Source organism: Arachis stenosperma, chromosome 5, assembly GCF_014773155.1.
Source record: "Arachis stenosperma cultivar V10309 chromosome 5, arast.V10309.gnm1.PFL2, whole genome shotgun sequence".
NCBI classification, from domain to species: Eukaryota; Viridiplantae; Streptophyta; class Magnoliopsida; order Fabales; family Fabaceae; genus Arachis; species Arachis stenosperma.
In genome coordinates this window covers 96,475,904-96,487,140 of record NC_080381.1, presented here as the reverse complement: position 1 = coordinate 96,487,140, position 11,237 = coordinate 96,475,904, and the positions used below count along the sequence as shown (strand labels likewise).

Sequence of the window (11,237 nt, the reverse complement as noted above, 5' to 3'; positions counted from 1 at the left end):
TTCAGAGTATCAATCTCAAGAACTCCTTTCTTCTGATTTGTCCCATTGTTCACAGGATTCCTTTCAGAAGTGTACATGAATTGGTTATTTGCAACCATTTCAATTAGTTCTTGAGCTTCTGTAGGCGTCTTCTTCAGATGAAGAGATCCTCCAGCAGAGCTATCCAAAGACATCTTGGATAGTTCAGACAGACCATCATAGAAGATACCTATGATGCTCCATTCAGAAAGCATGTCAGAAGGACACTTTCTGATCAATTGTTTGTATCTTTCCCAAGCTTCATAGAGGGATTCACCTTCCTTCTGTCTGAAGGTTTGGACTTCCACTCTAAGCTTACTCAATTTTTTAGGTGGAAAGAACTTTGCCAAGAAGACATTGACTAGCTTTTCCCAAGAGTTCAGGCTTTCTTTAGGTTGTGAGTCCAACCATATCCTAGCTCTGTCTCTTACAGCAAAAGGGAATAGCATAAGTCTGTAGACCTCAGGGTCAACCCCATTAGTCTTGACAGTATCACAAATTTGTAAGAACTCAGCTAAAAACTGATGAGGATCTTCCAATGGAAGTCCATGGAACTTACAATTCTGTTGCATTAGAGAAACTAATTGAGGCTTAAGCTCAAAGTTGCTTGCTCCAATGGCAGGGATAGAGATGCTTCTCCCATAGAAGTCGGGAGTAGGTGCAGTAAAGTCACCCAGCACCTTCCTTACATTGTTGGCATTGTTGTTATTTTCGGCTGCCATAGGTTCTTCTTTCTTGAAGAATTCTGTTAGGTCCTCTACAGAGAGTTGTGCTTTAGCTTCTCTTAGCTTTCGCTTCAAGGTCCTTTCAGGTTCAGGGTCAGCCTCAACAAGAATGCTTTTGTCTTTGCTCCTGCTCATATGAAAGAGAAGAGAACAAGAAAATATGGAATCCTCTATGTCACAGTATAGAGACTCCTTGAGGTGTCAGAGGAAAAGAAAAATAGAAGGAAGAAGTAGAAGAATTCGAACTTATCAAGAAAGATAGAGTTCGAATTGTGCATTAAGGAATAATGTCAGTCCATAAATAGAAGGATGTGAGAAGAGGGGAAGAAATTTTTGAAAATTAAGTAAAAGATTTTAAAAACATTTTGAAAAACTCTAATTGATTTTCGAAAACCAAGAGTGGAGAAGAAATCAAGTAATTTTTGAAAAAGATTTTGAAAAAGATTTGATTGAAAACTATTTTGAAAAAGATGTGATTGAAAAGATATGATTTGAAAAATAATTTAAAAAGATTTCATTTTACAAATTAATGACTTGCCTAACAAGAAAAGATATGATTCAAACATTAAACCTTTCTCAACAGAAAAGGCAACATACTTGAAATGTTGAATCAAATCATTAATTGATAGCAAGTATTTTTGAAAATGGAAAGAAATTGATTTTGAAAAAGATTTGATTGAAAAGATTTGATTTGAAAAAGATTTGATTTTGAAAAGATTTTGAAAACTTGACAAAAATTTGAATTGAAAACAGAATCATCCCTCTTGTGCCATCCTGGGGTTAAACGCCCAGAATGGTGCACATTCTGGCATTTAACGCCCAAAGCACTACCCTTTTGGGCGTTAAACGCCCAACCAGGTATCCTGGCTGGCGTTTAAACGCCAGTTTTCCTTCTTCACTGGGCGTTTTGAACACCCAGCTTTTTCTGTATAATTCCTCTGCTGCATGTACTGAATCTTCAGTTCTCTGTATTATTGACTTGAAAATAGAACCAAGATCAAATAAACAATGCATGCAAGACACCAAACTTAAAATGAGACACTAGACTCAACAAGAAACATAAAATATTTTTGGTTTTTATGATTTTGTAAATTTTTTTTTCGAAAATTAAGTGGAAGAAGAAAATAAAGATATCAAAATTCTTAATGAGAATTCCAGGAATCATGCAATGTTAGTCTAAAGCTTTAGTCTTAAGAAATTAGACACGGCTAGCCAAGCTTCAGCAGGACATTGCATTCAAGAGCTAAATTGATGAGAATCAATCAGCTTTGGTGATGATAATAACATCACCTTGAAACACTAGAATTCATTCTTAAGAACTCTGAAAAATACCTAATCTAAACAACAAGATGAACTGTCAGTTGTCCATACTCGAAACAATCCCCGGCAATGGCGCCAAAAACTTGGTGCACGAAATTGTGATCACTACTTTTCACAACTCACATAATCCCCGGTAATGAATCCAAAAACTTGGTGCTCAATACCATGGCATAAACACAACTTCGCACAACTAACCAGCAAGTGCACTGGGTCGTCCAAGTAATAAACCTTACGCGAGTAAGGGTCGATCCCACGGAGATTGTTGGTATGAAGCAAGCTATGGTCACCTTGTAAATCTCAGTCAGGCAGACTCAAATGGTTATGGATGATATATGAATAAAACATAAAGATAAAGATAGAGATACTTATGCAATTCATTGGTGAGAACTTCAGATAAGCGAATGGAGATGCTTTGTCCCTTCCGTCTCTCTGCTTTCCTACTGTCTTCATCCAATCCTTCTTACTCCTTTCCATGGCAAGCTGTATTCACCTAAAGAAAACGCCTGAAGAGGCTCAAGAACTCATTGACATGGTTGCAAACAACCAATTCATGTATGTAAAACCTGGTTAATTAACGGCTAATTAACCCATAAATGAGAATTTATTCTAGAAAGCCTAAAATGTGATTTTATGGCTAAATGTGATACAGGAGATTGAGACGAGAATTTTGGTACCAATTTTATAGGATTCGGACCAAGATTGGACCGAACGGGCCAAACCGGGCCAACCGGACCCAAAGTGGGCCCTTGGCCCAACATAACTTAACCAAAACCCTAGTTTTCAGCACTCTCTCTCCTCATTTGTTACACACACAAGCTGAAATAGAGTGAGGGAGGAGAAGAACACTCTCTCAAGTTCTCTCCTTTGTTTAATCTTCAAACCACCATAACATTTGATCTAGAGCTCCGATTGCCGCTCCGTTTGCGGCCACGCGTTCACCGCGAAGAGCTCTACAAAACCCATACAATCAATCTTGAGGTAAGCCACGTGTTTCTGTTCGAAATTCCAGCCCTTATTTTCGAGTTTCATGGGTGAAATGTTGAGATTTTGGGTTCTTTGATGTTATAGGACCCAACTCTCTCGAAGGAGAAGGTTAATCTTGTCTCCTTGGACCTTGGGTGTGGTAAGATTCTCAACCCTAGTGTAATTTGTTGTTCTATGATGTTTGGGTATTGAGATGTTGTGTATGGGTATGATGATTGTGGCTTAGGTTGTGTATATGTGAATATTGGAGCTTGATTTGTGATTTTGAAAAACTTGAAAAAGGGATTTGGTGGTGAAAAATCTGTTCTTGGAGGTGTTGAGGCCTTGAGAGCTTGTGGATAAGTGAATTGGAAGTGCTCCGGTGGAGCTTGGAAAATTCGGCTAAGGTATGGTTTCGGTTTCCCGTATCTAATATGTAATGTGGTAGGAAATACTTAGGCTAGAGGCCCTAAGATAGGCATTGAATGGTTGATGTTGTTGAATTGTTGATATATATGATGTGGTCATATATGTGATGATGATTAATGATGCCTTGGTGGTATGATGTATGAGGTATATGCATGTTGTGATATATGCTTGATGATTGATTATGGTTGAGTTGTGGGTTGAACCATGTTTATGGTGAGTATGATGTTGATTATGTACAATAATGATTTATTGGGATTGGTGTTGTTGGAATTGGTATGAGGAAGAGTATATGATATGTCAATATGTTTGAATTTGAGCCACTTGGGTGAAGTGGGTTAAAGTGATGAGATAGTGATTTATAATTTGTGGTAAAGTGTCAATGTGTGAGTTGAGGAGGCTTGATGTTGAAATTGATGTATTTTGATTGATTTCAAAGGAAAGGGATGAAAATGGCATGTTTTGACTGATTTTGAAAAGAGTTGGAAATGGCTTGTTTTGAAAATGGCACTTTGTGGTTTCTTTATGAAAAACATGGTTTTTGGGCATACTTTGGCGGGGGCATAACTTGGACTACGGATCTCTGTTTTGTACCAAATCTTTTTAGAAATGAAATTGGATCCGGGATGTCCGTGCCGTTTGAAGAACGGGTGAAAAATGATTTAAAATGAGGAAGTTATGTCTGTCGGAAGATTGGGGTCTAAATCTGTGAATTCTGCAGCTTTTAACTTAGAAAATTTTTAGTAGAATGACCCCTGGCGCGTGGGCGCACCTGGCGCGTAATCGCCGTTCTTCCCGAGAATGCCATCCACGCGTGCGCGTGGTGTGCGCGGGCGCGCCGATTGTGCTGCACCCAATGCCCGGCCATTTTCCAGAGAGTTATGCCAGAACTGTGCCAGTGTTGTGCCTGGGGCACGAGAACACTCACGCGTACGCGTGGTTGACGCGTACGCGTCGATTGGCAAATTTTTAATCCACGCGTTAGCGTGCATGACTTTTGCGCGTCGATGAGTTTTGAGGCCATCCACGCGTGCGCGTGGAGTGCGCGTACGCGTGGCCCTGTCTTCATCCCAAAGTTGATTTTTGAGTTTTAAAAGTAAAATCTCATACTTCTTGATGAGTTGTTTTGGTGGAAAAATGAATTTCTCCCAAAACACACAATTCTAACCGGCAAGTGCACCGGGTCGCATCAAGTAATAATAACTCACGGGAGTGATGTCGATCCCACAGGGATTGAAGGATTGAGCAATTTTAGTTTAGTGGTTGAATTAGTCAAGCGAATCAAGATTTGGTTGATTGATTGGTGATTTGCAGAATTTAAATTGCATTGAAATTAAAGAGAACAGGAAATAAATTGCTGAATCTTAGATAACAAGAAATTAAATGGCAGAAACTTAGATTGCAAGAAATGTAAATTGCAAAATCTTAAAGTGCTGGAAATTTAAATGGCTTGAACTGTAAAGGGAATTGGGAGTTGGAATTGCAGAAATTAAACAAGGGAAAGTAAAATTGCAACAAGCAGAGAAGTAAAGAATGATTTAGATCAAACCGGATCTTGAACAGAAAAGTAAATGATCATGGAAAGCATTAAACAGAATGTAAAGTTGGAATTTAGATCTCAGGACCCAAGAGACTAGAAAACCAAGTCTAGATCTCAATGCCTTCCTAGATCCAACAAGAACAATAGCAAGGAAATTGTAAATTGCAAAGAGATTAGATGAAGAAGCAAATAACCGAAATGGAAATTAAATTGCAGTGAAAATAAACAGAGAGATCCAAGGTGAGATTGAAACAGAATTCCTTCAATTCTCCAACCCAAGATCCAAGACAATTGTAATTGAAATTGAAAGCAATAAAACTAAGAGGAAGAGAATGGAATTCTCCTTCCCCAAACTAAGAAACTAAAGATCACCCAGTAACTAAAACTCTCTGAAAATTCAAAAGGAAAGCTCTATGAAAAATAATAAAAGGGAGCTCTCCGAATAACTTGAATTCTAGCCTATTTATACACTTTCTTCAAATGATCTTCAAGCCTTGAGTTGGGCCTTTGCTCTTGGTGGAATTGGGTTCAAAGAGGCCTTGATTAATTGCTCTTGAAGTTTGGAGAGAAACCCAAGTGAACCATTTGAACCGGATTTGAGTTTTGCAAAGTTGGAGTAAAAGTTTGAGTCAAAGTTAGGGGTCTAACTTTGAGGCTAACTTTTCATATCAGAAAGCCCAATTTACTGATGCCAACGTTGGTGCCAAAGTTAGGGGTCTAACTTTGGCTCCAACGTTGGCCACTCCTTATGCACCAATGGCGCCAACGTTAGCCCTAAAGTTAGGGGTCTAACGTTGGCGCAAACGTGAGTAACCCTTGGGAGGAATTTTCATGCCAACGTTAGCCTCCAAGTTAGGGGGCTAACGTTGGCGCAAACGTGGGTGGCCCTGGGAGGAAAATTTTCATGCCAACGTTAGCCTCCAAGTTAGGGGGCTAACGTTGGCGCAAACTTTGAGTAGCCCAGGAATGTTTTTCAAATTCTCACGTTAGCCTCCAAGTTAGGGGTCTAACTTTGAGGCTAACTTTTCACCCAAAAGTTTGTGCCAAAGTTTGAGGGCTAACTTCAAGTCCAACTTTATGCTTCCTGGTTCAATTTCACTTGTTTCATTGTTCTTTCTTTGCTTCTAGCCATTCCTTCTTGCTTCAACCTTTCTCCAAGCTTTCTTCACCTATCATTAATCAACCAAACACATCAAAGCTATGCTCAACATCATGAGATATTCAATCTATCATAATATGCAACAATTATAGCATAAAACCTCATGAAATTGCATTAATTCACATATGGTTGATTAAATTAAAGGAAGCATGAAAATCTACCCAATTGGCTTGCTTATGGCTCAAGAAAGTGCATAATTCAAGTGAAAACAAAAGAAAAAGACTAGTGAAACTAGGCTAAGATGACTTGTCATCACTTCTAAGCCTCCGATCTCACCACTTATATCTTAAATCATTATGATATGTCTAGCTATGAGAAGAAAGGCTAGTGAATGTGGTAACTTGCGAGTGAAGCAAGGGGAAAATGAATGATCAATGAGGATCATTGATGATTATGTGAGATGTGGAGGATGGTGGTGGAAGTGCTTGTATGCCATTGGCCGAAGGGCCGTAATTGTTTATGAATTGGCTGGTTCTGGATTGAACCGTGAGCTGGAATAGCTGTGTATGCTATGAATATTGGCTGGTTATGGATTTAACCGTGAGCTGGATGGCTGATATGGATGTTGATCCATGGATGAGAATTCATGCATGTTTATGCTGAATTATTGATAATTGTGATTTGCACTTCCACTATCAGAGATATGAGTTTCCCTGGGTAGTAGCAGTGGCTAGCCATCACGTGCTCCAGGTTGAGACTCGAAGCTCTTTTGACCCTATGTCATAAGTGTGGCCGGGCACTGTGAAAGACCCGGATGAGCTCGCCCCCGTAAATATTCACCAGTGAAGGTGATGGATATAGATCATGATTATGATCAAGTTTATGATGAGTATAACTCAAGTTGGGGATGCGTGACAGAGGGACAGTCCAATGGTTAACTGCCAGGACTTGTCGGGTTGGCTCTATAACCGACAGATGATATCATCAGCCATTAGGGACAGGCATTCATCATATGCATACTATGTGAATTGTTTGAGATTGCCTATTTGACTGCATATTACTTGCTAATTGTCTAAATGCCTTAACTGCTCCTATTTGTATATTCCTTGTTTGATATAACTGTGTTTGCTACTTTATACTCCTGCTGGTGGTTGGGAGGTCTGAAGGAATTGGAAAGGGAAGTATTAGTTAGACTGAAGAATCTTTAGTCAGATGCCCTTTCATGGTTTAGCCTATTTATAAGCTTTGATATTATCTAGAAGAAGTTCTAGGATTGCCTTTGGCTTTCCTCCATTATTATGTATTATATATGTGGAAGCTGTTACCATGCTGGGGACCTCTGGTTCTCACCCATGCGGATTTTGTGGTTTTCAGATGCAGGACGTGAGGTTTCCCGCTGAGGCATGCTGGAGACTTCTAGATTTACGAAGATCCTTTGTTCTCGGGGCTATGTTTTGGTTTATATGTTTTGTTTAGATACCTTTATCTCCATTAAATAATACAAACTGTGATGACTCCTCTTATGGGAGATTTTGGAGAATAGGTTTTATATATTTGTGTCCCTTTGGGTTTCCTTTGGGGTTTTCCTTATTTTTATCATATGTATATATGTTATGCTCGGACCGGTTATCTTCGCAGCCGGATCTTGAGTCTTGATATTCCTATTTTTGACACTCCTTTGTATATATATAATCTCGCGTTGGTTATCCTTGTTCGTTACGTTATCGATCGGAGTGTTGCGCTTTTGAGTTGCGATTTTTGTTTACCCCTTTTTCTACAAAGGCTCCTAGTTATAATCAATTATTCATACTACTATACGTACTAATTTTTATTTTAGAGGTCGTAATACCTTGCCATCACTGAATTATGACTTAAGCATAAGACTCTGTATGGTAGGGTGTTACATTATGGTATCAGAGCAGTTCGTTCCTGTAGAGCCTGAGGGATGGACTGACTATGCTTCTGTGCATTCTCTGTATGTGTGTTATGTGCTATTAGTATATCTGCTTGATATAATTGGCATAAACGTTCATGAGCATGCATTTGGGACTTTGAAGTACTAGACTTCCGATATTGAGACTGATCAAATTAATATCGATTGTTTGGTATGTATAGGAACCAGATGGCACCTCGTGGACGCGGTCGAGGTAGTGTGAGAGGTCGTTCAAATGCTCGTGTGCCGGAGGGTAACCCTAATGACCCGGTGAACTTTATGACTGCGTTGGAGAACATGGCTGCTGCTATGCAAGCCACTGCTGAGGCTCTTGGTCAACAGATGAACAACCATGGTAATGATGGAGGTGGAGTTCAAGGCCCGATGACACTAGCAAACTTTTTGATGGTTAATCCGCCTAAGTTCAAGGGAACTACTAGCCCAACTGAGGCTGATACATGGTTTCAGGCTATAGAGCGAGCACTGCAAGCACAAGTGGTACCTGAAGGGCAGCGTGTCGAGTTTGCTACCTATATGCTCACAGGTGAAGCGTTGCATTGGTGGCAAGGTATCCAACGTCTTCTGCAGCAAGGTGATGACTATATCACTTGGAATGCCTTTCAAGAGGAGTTCTATAAGAAGTACTTTCCAACTTCTGCTAGGACGGCTAAGGAACTTGAATTGTTACAGCTGAAGCAGGGTACTATGTCCATATCAGAGTATACTGACAAGTTTGAGGAGCTGTTCAGGTTCTCTCGTATGTGCCAAGGGACTCCGGTGGAATATGAGGAATGGAAGTGTGTTAAGTATGAAGGAGGACTCCGGAGTGATATCTTTAGTTCAGTGGGACCAATGGAGATAAGGACTTTCTCCGAATTGGTGAACAAGTGTAGGGTTGCTGAAGAGTGTGTGAAGAGGGCAACCGCAGAGAAAGGGAGTCACAAAGGTTCATTCCCATAGAATCGAGGGAAGAGTTTTGCACCTAGAGGTCCGTCTTTCAAGAGAGGAAGCTCTTTCAGGAGGCCCAACAACAACAACAATTTCCAAGGGAAGAAGTTTGGGAAGCAACCTCAGAATGAACAAGCTTGTACTAGGTGTGGAAGTCACCATCCGGGAGTACCATGCAAGGCCGGATGGGGTTTGTGCTACAATTGTGGAAAGGCGGGGCATAAAGCCGCAAGTTATCCGGAGAGGCAGAAACAAGGTGCTGGGAAGGCACAACAGACTGGTCGGGTGTTCACCACTTCAGCTATAGGTGCCGAGGGATCCGAGACACTTATTCGAGGTAACTGTGAAATGGCTGGTCAAACTTTAAATGCTTTATTTGATTCGGGAGCATCACATTCATTCATTGCATTTGAGAAAGCCCATGAGTTAGGGTTGAAGATTGTAACCTTAGGTTATGATCTAAGAGTGTACAATGCTACCCATGAAGCCACGGTAACTAGGCTAGGATGCCCGGAAGTTTCCTTTAGGTTCAAGCAGCGTGATTTTGTTCATAATTTAGTCTGCTTGCCGATGATCGGTCTTGATCTTATCTTGGGATTGGACTGGTTATCTAAGAACCATGTTCTGCTTGATTGTTCTACAAAGTCGGTGTACTTTATGCCGGAAGATACAGAAGGGCCGGTTGTGGTAAATAATTATTATTTGAATTCGATGATGGTGAACTGTTCCGGAACCGAATGTCAGGGTATCATGTTGTTAACCGCGGGTGTTTCGGGTGATGATCAAAGGTTAGAACAGATTCCGGTTGTGTGTGAGTTTCCGGAAGTGTTTCCCGATGATATTGATGAATTTCCACCTAACCGAGAGGTTGAGTTTGCTATTGAATTGGTGCCCGGGGCGGGGCCAATCTCAAGTGCTCCTTATAGGATGTCACCGTTAGAGATGAACGAGCTAAAGTCTCAGTTAGAGGATTTGTTGGAAAAGAATTTTATACGACTAAGTGTCTCTCTGTGGGGTGCTCCAGTGTTACTGGTGAAGAAAAAAGATGGGAGTATGCGGCTCTGTGTGGATTACAGGCAGCTGAACAAGGTTACAATAAAGAATAAGTACCCATTGCCGAGAATTGATGATCGCATGGATCAGTTACAAGGAGCTGGAGTTTTCTCCAAGATCGATTTGCGATCCGGTTATCACCAGATAAGGGTGAGGGGTGAGAATATCCCTAAGACCGCTTTCAGGACTCGTTATGGTCATTACGAGTACACTGTGATGTCTTTCGGGTTGACGAACGCTCCTGCAGTGTTTATGGATTACATGAATAGAGTTTTCCGTTCGTTTTTGGATAAATTCGTTGTTGTCTTCATTGATGACATACTGATTTATTCCAAGACTGAAGAAGAGCATGCGGAACACTTGAAGACCGTGTTGCAGATTCTAAAGGAGAAGAAACTCTATGAAAAACTGTCTAAGTGTGAGTTTTGGAAGAGTGAGGTGAAGTTTTTGGGCCATGTGGTGAGTAAGAAGGGAATAGCCGTAGATCCAGCTAAGGTGGAGGCTGTGATGGATTGGAAGTAACCAACCACCGTGACGGAGATAAGGAGTTTTCTAGGTTTAGCTGGCTATTACCGAAGATTTATCAAGGGCTTTTCACAGATAGCTTTGCCAATGACAAAGTTAACCCGCAAAGATACTCCGTTTGTTTGGACTCCTGAGTGCGAGGAGAGCTTTCAGACATTGAAGAAAAAGTTGACCACTGCAACTGTGTTAGTGTTACCCGAGCCGAATGAGCCATTTGAGGTGTATTGTGATGCCTCGTTGAAGGGTCTAGGGTGTGTGCTAATGCAGCATCATAATGTGGTGGCGTATGCCTCACGACAGTTGAGACCTCATGAAGTTAGTTACCCTACGCACGATTTGGAACTCGCTGCGGTTGTGTTTGCCTTGAAGGTGTGGAGGCATTACCTCTATGGGGTTAAGTTCCAAGTTTTCTCTGATCATAAGAGCTTGAAGTACCTCTTTGATCAGAAAGAGCTTAATATGAGACAGAGAAGGTGGATGGAATTATTAAAGAACTACGACTTTGAGTTGCATTACCATCCGGGAAAGGCGAACGTAGTGGCGGATGCGTTAAGTCGGAAGTCGTTATATGCGGCTTGGATGATGCTTCAAGAGGAGAAGTTGCTCAAGGAACTCGAGAGTCTGAAAATTGGTGCTCGAGAAGTATCCGGAACCTTATGTTTGAGCCGATTAGAAATCTCAAGTGAC

At 40.9% G+C, this 11,237-nt stretch overlaps 1 non-coding gene across 1 annotated transcript; it reads left to right on the top strand.

Annotated features, from left to right (window-relative positions):
- Positions 1–227: 227 nt before the first annotated feature.
- LOC130983855 (small nucleolar RNA R71) lies at positions 228–335 on the top strand. Its single transcript, XR_009087826.1, has one exon. It is a non-coding gene; the product is annotated as a small nucleolar RNA R71 (small nucleolar RNA).
- The last annotated feature ends 10,902 nt before the right edge of the window (positions 336–11,237 follow it).